This window comes from Dipodomys ordii, unplaced genomic scaffold (assembly GCF_000151885.1).
Source record: "Dipodomys ordii isolate 6190 unplaced genomic scaffold, Dord_2.0 Scaffold82, whole genome shotgun sequence".
NCBI classification, from domain to species: Eukaryota; Metazoa; Chordata; class Mammalia; order Rodentia; family Heteromyidae; genus Dipodomys; species Dipodomys ordii.
Genome location: NW_012267298.1, coordinates 2,195,386 through 2,204,163, shown reverse-complemented (window position 1 = coordinate 2,204,163; position 8,778 = coordinate 2,195,386).

Genomic DNA, 8,778 nt, shown 5'->3' with positions numbered 1-8,778 from the left:
CTTCCTTCCTTCCTTCCTTCCTTCCTTCCTTCCTTCACTTCTTCTCCTTCTCTCCCTCCCTCCATCCCTCCCTCTCCTCCCTTCCTCTCCCCTTCTCTTTCATCTCCTCTTTCTATGTAGCCCAGGCTGGACTTAAATTCTCAATCTTTCGGTCTTCTCTTTCTGAACACTGGGATTACAGATACCACATCCAACATGGACTAAACATTTTATCCAAAGGAACTAAGGTCATGCAAGCCATTGGAGACTGGCGGAGAACGATGGGGATGTCATCATTGCTGGTGTCAGCATGAAGCGGTCACTGAGGTTCCAGTGACTTACCTGATGACTTTGTGGAGTTTGCTGGGAAGTTCTTTCCCATTGGACCTGCTCAGGTAAGGGCAGGCGGTGTCCTCGATCTTAGACACCCTCTGGAGAGCCCCTGGGAGTCTCACAGGCCTGGTGGCACCAGCCTTCAAATGCATGGCCTGGCCACCCCTGTGCCTTCTGGATCTGAACTGGTTCTTTTCATTAGCAGATTCGCACTGGCATCCGTTTGAGGGAGAGGAGCTTGGAAGGGAGGGGCAGGGGTAACTTGGGCTACACAGGGAGCAGGGGTTCCCTGAGTGTGTTCACTGTTCCTGTGGTTGTTCACCTGGGTTGTTTTTGCAAACCATTGACATCTATCAGCTTAAAAAAATTCGATGATCAGGGTGAGTTAAATAACCGACTCAGGGTCTTACAAATGCTGTTTAGCCATTCATTCTAATTTAGTCATCAGTTCCATAGACCTGAGTTCAAACCTGACATATAGGGAAAACCCCAAGTTCCTTTAGTATTTCATACATCTCAAACAGAAGTGTAACTTTTAGCAGTCTCATCATCACTTGGAACGAGCACCCCACCCCACAGTTTCTGAATCAGCAGCTTTGGGTGGTGGGCAGGATGAGGTGCTGAGAGTTCATTTCCAATAACTTCTCAAGTGAAGCTGAAGCTGCTGGTCCATGGGCTTTAGTGAGAACCCCAGAGCAGTACAGGGGTCCTATTCCTCACCCAGATTCACTGGGGCTCCATCCAGGAAGATCTTGAAAACATGACATTTACTTTAAATACTTTTGCTGCCCTTGAATATGATTACTATTCAACTATGCTTGTCTTGTGTGTATGTGTGTGTTTGTGTGTATATTGTATGTATGAGTATGTAGATGCATATGGGTGTGTGTGTGTGTGTGTGTGTGTGTGTGTTAGTCATGTGGCCTTGAAAGAGAATCACACAGCAAGATGCTGAGTTCTCTCTTTTATTTAGAAGCCAAATAGAATACGTGGTACTAAGCATAGTTTCCTGATTGAGCCAGAATGCTAAATTAAACTTCTGAGTTGATGATTTATTTATTATATCATTGTGAGTTTTTTTTAAGATCAGCATTCAATAAGTAAATGGTCCAAATCTCACGTTAACATTCATGGAAGTAACATTAGTCTTGATGAATTATTTGCTTATTCATTGAATATGTAATTTAATTCTATAGAAATTACATGGCAATTTAGCAGACATTAATGAGCAGATACTGTCTCACAGCTTAACGAACCTGTCATCCCTTTAAGATAGGGGAAACATTTAAAGGAATTAACAATCAGCGAGGAGAAACCTTGCTCAGAAATTCAGCCTTTATGGAATCTCACAAGTTCAGATACACAGATTTCAAACCCCAGGTCAGTGTCTGGTGATAGATCCAATTGCTTTCTGGGAAGAGACAGAAAGACTTGAGTGTAAACTCAGGAAACAAATATTCTAAAATATACAATTGATTCCCAACAAACTATTATAAATGATATAGTATCATAATGCTACTATTTACCTCAGCAATAATAGTTTTCTTCCCATCCTTTCCCTCCTTTCTTCTTTCCCTCCTTCCCACCCTCCATTCTTGTCTTCCTTCCTTCCATTCCTCCTTTCTTTCCTCCCTGCCTTCCTTCTATTTGACTTTATTTCACACATTTGTTTATTATAATAGATTCAACTTGGGAGCAGACAGATAGAAGGGATGTACAAGCACAGGGCAGGCACGAGGTGGGGTGCCGAGGTTGTATGTGCTCTCTTGGTGGACCTAGTTGTTCACCAACATGGAGGCTTCTCAGTGAACAATTCCTTCAGGAATCTGGGATGATCTGTTTTCTCGTTTATGTCCCTCTCAGTCACCACTCCCTTCCTCAGCTGTACCCTGCCCCTTTCCTATCTCCAAGCTCGCTGTACATCTCTCAAATTCCTTCTCCACCTTTGAGATGAGGCTGGAGCATCATGTGCTCCGTGCTGCCTGTGTGATCACCTTTGCTTACAGAGAGTTCAAGGTGTCGTTCACACCCCCTTCTAACTGAGCGCTTTCTCTATAATTGTCTATATTCATGCTTGTGGACTCAAATCCAGGGAGTTCCTTGAGGAAATGTCTTGGGTTTTCATACTCACAATCATGATCTCTGGCCAAGGATAAGCAGTTGGGAGAAGAAGTTAATTTATGCTGTTTCCATTGCACAGGGTGGCTACAAATCATAAAAGAGAAGGTTCCAGAATGGAGATTAGGAGCCCACTCTCATGACATTCATTCCTGTTGGAGGAGTTATCACACCATCAGACATTCTACCTACACAAGATCATTCATATTGAATGATAGGCATATTGAATATTTCTATTGACTATTATTCTGCATGTTCCTGGCATTGCATTATGCAGCATCCTGGCATGTCGGAGGTCACAGCATTTTTCACTCGCTGTGCCAGGTGCGAAGATGAGCTGTCACACGTCAGGCACTGAGCCAGCTTCTGGGGACACAAAGAGTGGTGTGATGGACAAACTGCTCTCTACCCCCTCAGCTCTGTGGGACTCTCGTAGGGATGAGGACGGGATGGGATGATTCTCATTAATTGCATCTCATAATCGATTATTATGCTTTGGATTCAAATAGTTAAATTCTCTAAGAACTGGATGAATCAAACACTGTGAGGAGAAGACATCAAGCTTTGAGGTTGGACAGGCATGGTTTCAAGACTCACACTAATCTAGTCATGCTCTTCCCCAGCACTGAGCCAGCTGAGTGGTTGGTTTCAAAGACCAACAACTGCCCCTGCTTTTCTGTTGGTAAGAGCTCTTCTCCCTAAGATCCCTGTAGAGCACACTCTTTCTTTGGGTGGTGGTGTTATCTCTGTGTGGGTGACAAAAGGCCAATGCTGGCCAATGCTTTGTGTGAAGAGAGGGCCATTTACATTCTAGGGCTCCCTATGGGATCAGGTCTTGATCGGACCTCAGCCGAAGCCCCAACTTGGGCCAGCTCTTTCCTTGGCTTTCTTCTTTCTTCTCCTTTAAAGAGCAGTGCCCCAGTAAGTCAGCCTCGCAGGAGCTCCCATCTTGGGTTCTGCTTCTAGGGTTTCCGGTTTCAGATCAATGACATGAATACTATTGACAACTATTGACAGCTATGGATGAGGTTACCTCCTTAATTCTTATTCAACTCTGTGAGGTCACTTTGACTAGGGAGCTGAAGACCAGAAAGGTTCAAGAAAATTCATCTAAGTTCACACAGTTTCTAGGGCTGGGCACAAACTCAGGTCTAGCTTTTGGTTCACAGAGGCTGGGATCAAACTCAGTTGGTCAGCTGGACATGGGTAGCTTATATCTGTAATCCTAGCTACTCAGGAGGCTGAGATCTGAGGACCCCAGTTTGAAGCCAGCATGGGGCAAGAAAGTCAATGAGACCCTTATCTCCAATGAACCATCAGAAAACCGGAAGTGGTGCTGTGGCTCAAAGTGGTAGAGGACTAGCCTTGAACAAAAAGAGCTCAGGGATAGCACCCAAGTTCTGAGCTCAAGCCCCACAACCAACAAAAACAAAACAAAAACAACATGAACAACAACACTACCACAAAACCACTCAGTAGGTCTAGCTTTTGGTTTCATTGAAGGAGATCCTTACAAAACCTTCCATCTCTGCATAACAGCACATGGCTCATTGTCAACTAGAGTTAGTTGCAGATGATTTCTTTCTATGACTGGGTCTTTAGGTTTGGTGACAACAGAGAGAGAAGATGCTCATTGTCTAACCACCAACTTCCACTAGTAGCGTGAAAGAGAAAGACAGAGCTAGAGGTACAGGGACAGCACAGAAAGTATAAAAGATACAGAGGAGATAGAGATAGAGAGAGTGACAGAGAGAGACAGGAGAGAGATAGGAGAGACAGGAGACATAGAGAAAGAGTGAGACAGAGACAGAAAGAAGAGCAAAGAGATAGAAGAGACACAGAGCGAGAGGTGAGAAACAAACAGAGGAGAGGTAGAGAAAGGAGAGAGGTACAGAGAGAGAAGAGAGAGACAAGAGAGAAGAGAGACAGATGGGCAGAGAGAACCAGATGGATGAGTGATTGCCATGCAGAGAAGATACATTATGTTTCTAGAAAGAGCTTCATCGTGGAGGGGATTAAGATGGACTTTCTCAAAAAAATCTTGCTGCATTCTTGTCAGCCACTTGTTTTAGGAGCAACAGAAAAGTCCTTGTCATTTTGAGGAGCCTCCATACTACCTTCCAAAGTGGTTGAACAAGTTTACACTCCTACCAACAATGCAGTAGGGTTCCCTTCTGTCCACATCCCCTCCAGCATCTGTTGTTATTAGAGTTCTTGATTATAGCCATTCTAACTGGGGTGAGGTGGTATCTCAATGAACCAACCCAGATGCCCCTCAGTAGATGAATGAATCAAGAAAATGTGGTATATATACACAAAGGAATTCTATTCTTCCATCAGAAAGAATATTTCCCCATTTGTTAGGAAATGGAAAGACTTGGAAAAAATTAAGTGAAGTAAGCCAGGCCCAAAAAAACATAGGTCCCATGGTTTCCCTTATTTGCAATAACTAGTATATATCTGAGACAAGCAGAAACAGTCAGACAAGTTGATGGTAGATGAAATGAACCCCAAGATAAGGACTCAAATGGTTTTTTTTCTTGCTGTTGTTTCTAACATATTTATAAGATTTTTTTTGTTGCTTTGTATGCTCCTCCCCCATGATATAACCCCTGTTTTCACTGTATTTGATGTTGGTATAATTTGTGGAGGGGAAGGGAAAAAACAAATTGTTTAAATAGGGATACAGGTGGACCCATTGCAACAATGAAATGTACAAGACATTGTGTTGAAAAACCAACTTTACAACTTTGGCAGTGGGGGTAGGTGAGGGGGTGAGGGGGAGATGGGAAGGGATGGGAAGGGGAAACAAAGGAGGAGGCAACAGTGCTTGATAAGAAATGTACTCATTACCTTGCTCATGTAATTGTAACCCCTCTGTACACTATTTTCACAATTAAAAAAAAAGAAAAGTCTTTGTCATTCCTGATCAATAACGCACAGGGGTGAAGTTGGTGCTGGGTCAAGGAAACTGTCCACCTGCCATGGCTTTCCAGGACCTCTGAGTAGAGCACCCAGCATGCAGTGGGGCTCAGGACTAATTACAGTGAATGACTGAGCATTTTCAGCAACTGTGGCCCAAAGGTTTCTCTGGCAGCCGCTAAAGTGGTTCTACATGGAGCCCGTCTCTCCAAACTGGGTCAGCGGGTCAATTGGGCCTTTTATATGCCAACCAGGCTGCCTGTATTTACGTTTGGGGTCAGATCTAGGGCAGAAAAAAAAGACTCAGGCAAAAGAAATCCATTTAGAATTTTGCAGGGCCGAGGCTGACTTTGTGGAGGAGCTGTTCATTATTTATAGACCACACAATTGTGTTTTGTACAGTAACCTTATTTGGGCATATAAATAAGCAAAGCCTAAGAGAAGAGAACAAAAATGCATTGATTTTTTTTCCTTCCTCAAATGAAAGGTAGATGGAGTGATTTTATATTTATGCATTCCTGGTTGGCATGTTACCCAGACATTAGGAATTAGAATAGATTTAATCCTCCAATCCATACTAATGGGGACATTAAAAGCACTGTTTGTTTATTAAATTTATCTTTTTGACATTTTAAAATAGAGTCCATGGCAGTCTTGAAATGCAGGCGCTGAATAATGGTAACATTTAGCATTTATTAAATGCCTATTATGACTGTATCAGACACTGTGCTAAGCGACACACACAATCTCATCCAATCCTTCCTGCTCAAGTACGAAAAGACATCTGTTTGAACTCCTGTCTCACAGATGAGAAAGTTAACACAGAGAAAGTGCAATGTTTTGCCGAAGTTTGTTTAGCTGAGTAGAGAAGTTGGAGATGGAAGCCAAATTATCTTTCTAAATTCATGAACTTGATTTTCAGATCCCACTGGATTCTGGGGATCCCCTCAGCTGTCTGGTGGGATGTCCCTTCCTGTTCCTAAGTGACAGGTGAAAGAAGAGAAGAGAACTGAGCCTCAGTGAAGGTTTCCTGTCCTTTTTCCTGTATGACCTTGACTTATAGCCACAATGTATTCAACTACTACTTTTGGGCGCCTCTAAAACCTTTTCTCTAAACCAAAAGACGATCTTTATTTCCTTGACATATGTTCTTACAGGGGTCATTTTATTTCATTATTATTATTATCTTTAAGGAATTGTACAAAGGGATTTCAGTTCAACATCTCAGTTTATGAGGACAATGCATCTTGATCAATGTCACTCTTCATCATTCTCTCCCATCCCTACCAACTTCACCCATCCCTCAAATTACCAGGTTCTATTTTGACCTATGTACATTGAATATTATGACTTTTTTTTGGGGGGTCCGGTCGTGGGGCCTGAACTCTGGGCCTGGGCGCTGTCCCTCAGCTCTTCAGCTCAAGGCTAGTGCTCTACCAATTGAGCCACAATGCCACTTCTGGCTTTTTTCTTTTTACTTATGCGGTGCTGAGGAATCGAACCCAGGGCCTCAGGCATGCAAGGCAAGCACTCTACCACTGAGCCACCTTCCCAGCCCCTATGACTTTTTTTTTTAAAATTACCCTTCTGTCCAATCTTTTGTCTTCCTCCTGCCCCCGCCTCACCCAGGGCCATACCATTTGGATTTTTATAACATCCTTTGTGGGGCAATACAAAATCATCAGAGGAAGACAACAGGGAGCAGCTGGAAGCAAGAATATGAGAAGCCCATCTATCTGTTCTGTATCAAATGATTTCCCAGACCAGAAATTCCTCACCCCTGGCCAATGGGATGAATCTTGGGGCTCTCTGGGGAAAAGCATCCCAAGGAAAAGGAGCTGCTAGTGAAAAACCTAGGAGAAGAGCTTGTTTGCAGTAGTGAGGAATGACTGGTGGCTGAAGTATAGTACACAGAGGGAGGAAGTCAGAAAGGCAATAGGTCTAGGTGGTAGAGGGCTCTGTAGACCAATACAAGAACTTCAGCTGTTATTATGCATGAAATAGAATAAAATTGGAAGGGTTTTGAAAAAAAAGGAGTGATGTTATATACTTCTGTTTTTTCTATGTTTCTGGAACTAGAACCCACAAAGCATGTTAAGCAGACACTGTACCATCCAGTTAAATTCCCCCTTCTGACATTATGTGATATGCTTCATTAAACAGCTATTAGTTACCAGTGTTGGGAGATAAGAATTAGAGAAACAGTCCCCCAATAAATCATAGCGCTACTGGGTAAGAGATAGAAGGCAAGAACTACAGTGCAGCAAGAAAAGGCTTGTGGCTGAAGTGGGAGGCCATTGGAAATCAATGTGGTAGCCAGTCTCCAAGATGACAGCCCCATCTGTGTCTCTGTCCTGATGTAGTCAGTCTCTTTACGCTGTAAACCCTGTACCAAACAGAATACCTTGGAAGTGATGATGTGTAACTCCGAAAACTAGATCAGAGAAGACTGCAGCTTCTGCCTTTCTTGGTGGACCTCAGCCTCTAGGAGAGGCCAGATCCTCTGTCGTGAAGACTCTGGAGCAGCCCCCCAAGAGCTCTGTGAGGTGAGGAGATACCTGACAATGGACAGAACCCCTTTTCTTATGGTGTGAGTAAACTGTCCTCCATCTAGATGCTACTACTTCAGTCCAGCCTTCGGATGACCCCCAACTTCATGGGACACCCCAAGCCATCGCCATCCAAGGCAAGCTGCCCTCAAATTCCTGATCCAAGGAAACAGATAACATTTAGGTTAATGTATTGCATATTCGGAGCTAAGATTCTTCAGGAAGATATCCAGGATGGAGATGAGGGAGATGGTAATCACAAAAGGCTTTCTGGAGGAGGTGATAACTGAGCTGTGTCTTGAAGGATGGGTAGGACTCCTAAGTTAGAATTGGTAAAGAGAAGAGAATATCCTGGCAGTGGGAATTTCCAGACAGAATGCATGCTGCATTTAAAGGTTTGGATGTAGGCTCAGTTAGAGATAGAAGAGGCCAGGCAAATAATGCGAAGTGAGGCTGATTGCAAGTCAGGCATGAAGCCTACCAGAAGTAGAAGGCCCGAGCCCCCAGAGAAGCGGTCTTGTCACTCAGCTCGAGGTATTTGCTCCACATGCAGAATATAGGCCCAATTTATTTATATTTATTTATTTATTTTGTCTCTTGTGGGGCTTGAACTCAGGGCCTGGGCACTGTCCCTTTGCCTCTTTGTGCTCAAGGCTAGTGTCCTATCACTTGAGCCACAGCACCACTTCCGGTTTTGGAGTGGTTAATTGGAAATAATAGTCTCACAGGGACTTTTCTGCCTGGGCTGGCTTTGAACTAGGATCCTCAGATCTCAGCCTCCTCAGTAGCTAGGATTACAGGTGTAAGCCACCAGTGGCTGGCTCAGTTTATTTTTATATCTGTCTTTAAGTGCTTGTACAAAGGAGTTACCATTCAA